At 47.1% G+C, this 7,210-nt stretch overlaps 1 long non-coding RNA gene across 1 annotated transcript; it reads right to left on the bottom strand.

Moving 5' to 3' along the window:
- Window positions 1–2,594: 2,594 nt before the first annotated feature.
- Window positions 2,595–5,968, bottom strand: LOC139042097 (uncharacterized). The gene is made up of 3 exons (XR_011498336.1): window positions 5,805–5,968; window positions 5,326–5,500; window positions 2,595–2,968 (listed from the first exon to the last, which is right to left on the bottom strand). It is a non-coding gene; the product is annotated as an uncharacterized lncRNA (long non-coding RNA).
- Window positions 5,969–7,210: the final 1,242 nt, after the last annotated feature.

Raw genomic sequence — 7,210 nt, forward strand, 5'->3', positions numbered from 1 at the left:
TCGTGTTGCTAGTGGTGTTGCTGCTATCATCTTTATTCGTGTGTCTGTATAATGTGGGAAAAGCAAACGTTGTGGGATATTCTAATTCTACTACTCCCTGTGTCCTTAACGCACAATGCTTGGTGTTAGAGGAGGAGATTTAGATGAAAAACAAACGTTCAGTAAAAGCCCTGTGGTTCTCAATTCGAATTGGCAGTGTTTGCGAATCTATTTGAAGCAACTGGTGTGAATTAAAGGTCCTCCTGGAAGAAAATAGGACCTCAGAATCAGAACACGCCACGCCTATCCCCCCAGACCTTATGTCCCTTAGAATCGCCCCAAAGAGAGAGACCCAGACCTGAGAAATCAACTTAGCCACTCAAAGCACCCAACCTTCCTACATAGAACTTTGGTTTCTCGTTCAGGGAAACTTAGGCATGTTGACATGCAAATCACACAGCAGACATGTGTTCCAAGGTGACAGAAGAGAAGAACAGAAATAGAGAGTCAAAAATTTCAGCTCATGAAAGGATTTCTCTCCAGATCAATCACACAGCATAGGAAAACTCTAAAACGACATACAATGAATCTGAGTTAAACGTGCCCAACAAAGCATTTGTACACACGAACAAAACAAAACCACATAAGAAATACACAACTCAAAAGAGAAGTGGACAAGAAACAGAAAATGAGAAATTAGACTTGGCAGAAACTAGGGAAAAATGGGAGAAAAAGAAAATTCTCTGAAAAATAGGCTAAATGACAAGGTTCATAAGGGCAACATATCTGTCTAAAAATACTATAAGGGACACAGAATAAAGAAATGGAAGCATCAAACAGAAGAGAAATGAAGAAAAGATGTTGCAAAAGGAGCAGAGAGAAAGTCTAGATCCCGGGGAGAAACAGAACTGGGGTGGTCAACACTAAGACCTCGCCTCCTGGAACTGACAGATTTAAAGGAAAGGAGACAACTTCCTGCGAAGCTCCAGACCCCTCTCTGCTCCTCAAAGAAGCCAATTCACACACAATAGAGAGAAAATCAATCTACGTCTACACCTCAACAGAACAACAATGCGGGACAATACCCTATAAAAACTCAGTGACAGTCATCGTGGGCAAGTACTTCATAGTCACCCAGCTGTCCCTGTGTCAAGGCAGCAGAAAAGAGTGTGGCACATACAACGCTCAGGGAGTCCTGCTTCCATCTTGAGGAGTCTTTTCAGGATGAACTCCACCCAACAAGAGAGGACTGAGGAAATTGGGACTTTCGAACAGCTGGTCATCATTGAATGTATTTAACTGTAGATCTAAAGCAGAAATCTGGAAGGGGCCAAGGGGAGAAAAACAGTGTGTCAATGGTATTCCTTTAACTGGGTTGAAATAATTCTATGAGAAGTGGCCAGGAAGGATGGAAGAAAAGAGAAAAACAGAACAAATGTCCTGGATGGTCACAGTGGTAAAAGTTTGCAGTTGAAAGATGTCATTTCAAACTCGTAAAGCAATTATTAGAAGTTTGACAAGTTAGTAAGGGACTAAGATATCAAAAACCCTTAGTGAAATATACAGCACTAGCTACGCAGTTCTTAAATATCAAATGAAACACACACACAGAAACATGGAAACAGAAAATAGTAAATACCATCTACTACAGGTGGGTAATACAGCCTAAAACGTATGGGAGACTGTAGGACGTAACTATGAAGAAGAGAGAGAAGAATGTTTATCTTAATTTATGTTTCTATCCACCCAGTCAGTCACGATGATGCTGATTATAACACTGAATTTAAAAAATTCATGAGTCCACAGTGACAGTCAAAACAAAAATTTTAATAGCATACAAGGGGAAGGAATGTTCTTTTTCATGGCACAATGCCAACAAATACAAGGCTATAGGTATGAACGGATTAGAAAATTTCCAATGTATAAATGCAAATATGCTAATCGACATACATCAGGGATCATTAAGGATGGTAAAATATTTAGAGAAAGATCTTTAGAAAAGAGGATGTTCACACACTCTCAAAGTACCACTCACCAATTACTTACTCATTATAGAAAGGAAAAAATGTGCCCTTACAATGAACAGATCTCGTAGGCCCCTCCATAACAACGTGACCCATGCTAGTACGGCAGTCACAGAGGTGGACACACCGGACATTCTTAGTCTCCAGGTGGGCTCCACTAGGAAGCACCCAGCACTAACTACGTAGGGCTCTTGGCAAGAGGGTCGGCCTGAGCTTAGTCATGAGGAAGTGGTCAGACCAGTACACAATGTAGACCATTGAACCAGACAACTGTCCTGACCTCTACAAACAAGGCAATGTCACCGCCACCAAAAACAACAAAAGGTGAGGAGAGGTTTTTGGATCCAAAGGACTAAAGAAATCTTTTTAGTCGTTTAGCAGCCCAAAAGTCTCTTCTCCTTTTTGTTATCTTACTTGTGGTGACGTTGCCTTGTTTGTAGAGGTGAGGCCAGTTGTCTTGTGCAGTGGTCTAGATTCTGCACTTGTCTCAGGACTACCTCATGACTGAATTCAGGCTAAACGTTGTCACCATAGCACTGCATAGTTAGTGCTGTCTGCTCCTCGCACAGCCCAGCTGGTGGCACAGAACGCCCGGTCTGTCACGTTGTCTTTTGCCAGTTGCTCCTGATTCTGCTGATGTGCAGGACGGGAACTGAGAGCAGCAAGGGTTAAGGTCTCTCATAACCGTGTGTGGGTCTAGGCGGTGGTCTCCTCAGTGACTTAGCGCAGTTGGAGGCCGAAGGGCTGGCCTTTTTCCCATCAAAGCAGGCTTTGCAGTAAAAACCTTGGAGAGTGCTTTGTGGTTGTGATGTTGATCTTCAGCATAGGATCCCTTCACTGTTCTGTTTGGGTTTTAAATTGATTTGCTGTTTCAGATTTTTTTCATCGAGTGAAAATGGTACTTTTTGTGATGCGGTTTCTTTCAAATCAGTAATATCTTTCCTTAGTTCCAGAGATCTTGGTATCTGAGAGACAGAAAGAGAAAATAAAAATGAAATGTGAGTCTTTGCAGGTCCCAATGATAGCTGAGCCTGGAGGGATGGCTATGTGGCGACAGAGGCCAGCAGGAGGCTGAGCTCCTGTTGAGGGGAGGAGCTGAAGGAGGAGCACAGGCCGCTGAAGGGGAAAGTGAGAGCCACAAGGTAGAAGAAACACCTCCCTGCACTTCCATCCAGGCTGTGGTGCAGCATCGAGGGACACCCTGTCCTCACCCCACCAGGAGCCTGGTGACATCCCAGCTCAGAGCGGCTGCAGAGCCTTAGCCAGAGCCCTACCAGCCTTTCCTCAGCAGCCACTTCACTCCTGAAGCCCCTCAGTCTGGAGCAAAGTGATGGCTTTCCCACACCTCCCAGGGAGGGATGTGCTTAGCATCCACCCCCCACATTCAGAAACAGACTGCTGTCGGAACGAGAGGACCCTGGGCAGAGAAGCACACCCTCTTTAACTCCACGTCCCAGTGCTCTGAGGAGGAGGGGCACAACGCTTGAACTGGAACCCAGGCCTCAGGCCCTTTCCATAATTTGTGGAAGGTGAGAGCAAGGGCTCCGATCTGGAGGTGTCCACAGACCACAGACACTGTTGCATCACTTTGGCTCAACGGGAAAAAAGGTTTTACAGAGAAATTCTTCTCCAAAGAGACTGAGGAAAGAACCAAAAAAGGAGAAACTCAAAATGGAATTAACAAAAAGAGAGCAGGGACGGTAACCATGGCCTCATGCATTTTCCTTCATTCTTTAGCGTTGATTCCACACAGGATGCACCTTAGGGCATTTCTAGGAGTATTCTCAACATCTAGACCAAAAACTCCGAAGGGCAAGCATGAGGCACCTGGTTTGACTATGTTCTCTCCCACCCCACCCCTTTATTTCCCACAAAGCACTGCATAGGGCAAGATTCTCCTTTAGTCTTTTATGCCAGTGGAGAGAATGGCATAAGAAGCATAAACATGCAATCTTTTCCTGACTTTCAGCTGTTACTTACTATTACGTTCTCTTTAAGGGAATGAGCATAAAGATTCTCTTTGGGGCTTTTACTTAACGACAAAAATTGATCAATACTAAAATTCTCAAACTGGAGTGCTGAACGCATGGGACTTGAAATCAATTGGATGGAATAGGAACTTCTAGTTTTATATGAAAAATGTTAAAGAAAATACTAAATTTTATTGTGCGTAATAAGGGAGGTATTGTTTTCTGTGCACTGGGTTTCAATGAAATGCTCGTTTCCTGTTTTATCTTGTCTTCAGAAAAGTTGGAGAAACTCTCCTCAAAGAAGGGCGGTCGGAAGTCTAATCCATTCATCTACCTCTTTTATCTTCTCACTTTTTTCCACGTTGTACAAATAGTGCTGTTGAGAGAGGCATACAAATCCCCTCAATGGCTGATGGATATTCAGGCTTTTTAATGAAGCAGCCACACATTCTGGGCATTTCTATCCTGAACCTGAGATCATCGTAGAGGAATGGTCCTTGTCACGTCTAGCTGCATGTTAGAATCCCTGGGGAGCTTTTGAAATCTACTGAAGCCCAAACCCCACTCCTGACAATTTAAATGAGAATCGCCAGGTGGGAGGTCAAGGCAGTGATCTTAATTAAATTTTCACCAGGTGCTTATTACAGGGCAGCGTTAATGCCAGCTCCAATGAGGCCCTGAGGTGAGGATGCTGAGTCCCTGGAAGCCCCGTGCACATTAGCACAGGCCTGCACATGGGGGCCGAGGAGAAAGCTGGCTCCAGGCCAGTCCAGCACTCCCACCTGTGACCCAGGTTCTCATTTGGTTTTTGTCATCTGGGCTCTTTGTCCTCAGTTTTAACACTTCTTCTCCTTCTTCACATGGAGAGGGCCACGGTTAAGGGTCGTCCTAGGTCAGATTCCCAAAATGACTCAGGAGGAAGATCCATGTGTGAGTGATTCCTTGAGAAGAAAGAGGCAGTGGAGTTGGGGAAGCTGGGAAGGGAAGGCAAAGAAATGAAGAAAGTGTGTGATTTCAGGCAAAGTGCCTTGTGTTCAGCGGCATCAATGATGCTCTTGTGATGAGGAGGACCATGGGCTCAGGCTCGCCCGTGGCTAAGATGAAAGCAGAGAGGGAATATCAGGACAGCAGCGGCAGGGACACAGCAGAGTTCAGAGAGCAAACGAGATGGAGCTGGCAGGGCCTGGCAGGGTGGCAGCCCCCATGGAAAACAGAGGGAAGGCCAGACAGAGGTCGCATCAGCTGTTGGAGTGAACAAATGAGGAAGAGAAGAGACAGCGGGAGATTGAGCTAGAATCTTAGCTAGAGAGCCATGAGGCATAAGTGCATCTAAGAGCCACCGATGTGATTACCTCAGTACCCTCAGCTGAAGGCTGGGGAAATTGCATGTTATCCTCCACTTGTTGAAGAGCAGTTTTCTTTTGATAATCTTCTGTTTCTGGGCACTTAAGGCAGCTGAGCCCTCAGGAGCATCACCCTCCAGCTTGGGAGGTTTCTTTCCTCTGAGGGAAGCATCGAAACCCAGTCCTGAAAAATAAAACCACAGCCAACAGGATCCATTGTTATTCCTGATCGTACTGGGACTTAATCCTCCACCCAGGAGGGACATCAAATAAGCAGAGTGGCCAGAACAAGAAAGGCCACTGAAAGTCCATGGGTGAGGTGAGGCCAATGGCGACACTTTCATATTTTCTCTTTCTTTGATCTTACTCACACTACCCAGTAGTGATGAGATTGCCAGGAGGTGTGGGAGAGGCCCATCACCTCCCCGCTCCCACCCTCTGACGACTAACAATGGACCAGAGCTTCGTATTCCCCTTTTCTCTCTCACCTTGGAAGAGCGGCCACTGATTTCTGAAGGGACCGTGGGCTCTAAAGCTCCAGGTGGTGGAGCAAAGGCCAAGCCTGGCTTTGCCGTCACCACAGTCCAACTGGTCCAGCTGCAGCAGCAGATAACTGGTCACCTGGGTGCCTGGCTGCAGCTGTGTCTGTGAAGCTTGCAGCTCTGGTCTTTGGAAACTCCGGTTTGTCCTCAAAGGCCCTCGGTGACCGGCCTCCAGGGTGGGAGCTGAAAGGAGAAGAGGGCTCAGTGGGACCAATCCCAGCTTTCCTTTCCTCAGCCCTGGGAGCCCACCCATTTCTAATGTCCATGCCTGTCAGTGAGACCACCCAGCGACCCAAAGAGAAAAGGCAGACCTCATGTACATGAAGGAGCTGTCAGCTTCACGTGTGTCCCTGGGGATGCTGAGATGGCAGGTGACAGGATGCAGTGTCCCAGAAGTGAGAAACCCACTGAGTCCAGAGGACTTTGGATGGAAGGATGAAGTCATGCCTGTGAATCTGTTCTCATTAACTTAGTCCTATAGCTTAGAGAGAAGGTTCTAGAGAGGCCTTAGGACATGGGGGAGAAAGCGATGCTGATGTGTACCCACAGTATAAAAGAACAGGGAGAGAAGTACGGCCACAAGTCTTCAGGTCCGGTAGAAGACACATTTGGGAAACCGTAGAACAGGGACCGAGTTATCCGAAGTTTTGTAAAGTTCTGCGGCCTTTTGAGCAGCTTTGTCTGTAATTTTTGACTGCCCTCCACCCACCCACACATGTAAATATCTATAGCCACGCAGGGCACCGGCAGCTACAGGACATGTAGTGGAGGTCTGAGTCCCCGATTGGAAACTTAGGGACAGAGAAGTGCCACAGAGTCAGACTTTGTGGTTCTTCAGGGAGGTAAGAGAGCGCTCAGTCCTGTGTCCCACACCCCTCGGTGGGGGCTGGGCAGTTCTCCCTAATAAACGTGTATATTTTGACTGTGCAATGAACACATACTCTCAGAAAGGGGGCTAACAAAGACTTCAAATAGCCTCAGGCCAGTCCAGGTCAGACTCAGGCGGGCTCCTGGCCCGCAGGGCCTGCTCTGCACTGCGTGGGCTCCCCTCTCTCCTGCCCTCTAGCCATCCTCATTCTCACCAAGGGTTCACTGTTCCATAGAAATGTCTCTGTGTGTCTGTTGCCATTTTGTCTTCCAGATCACAGACTCTCCTGACTCCTGTCCGTGCTCCATCCAGCCTCCCTCAAGGTGCGTTCCCTGGTTCCATCCTCTCTCACCAGCAAATGTCTCACCCGCCTTCTTACCCCAGATCCTGCCCCATCCTGTGCCTGCTCTGCTGGGGGAACTTCCTCTCCCCTCTCTGCTACACACCCTCAACTCTGCACCTCCTTTGCACTCCCTCCTTCTGT

The sequence above is a fragment of the Equus asinus genome, chromosome 25, assembly GCF_041296235.1.
Source record: "Equus asinus isolate D_3611 breed Donkey chromosome 25, EquAss-T2T_v2, whole genome shotgun sequence".
Taxonomy (NCBI): Eukaryota; Metazoa; Chordata; class Mammalia; order Perissodactyla; family Equidae; genus Equus; species Equus asinus.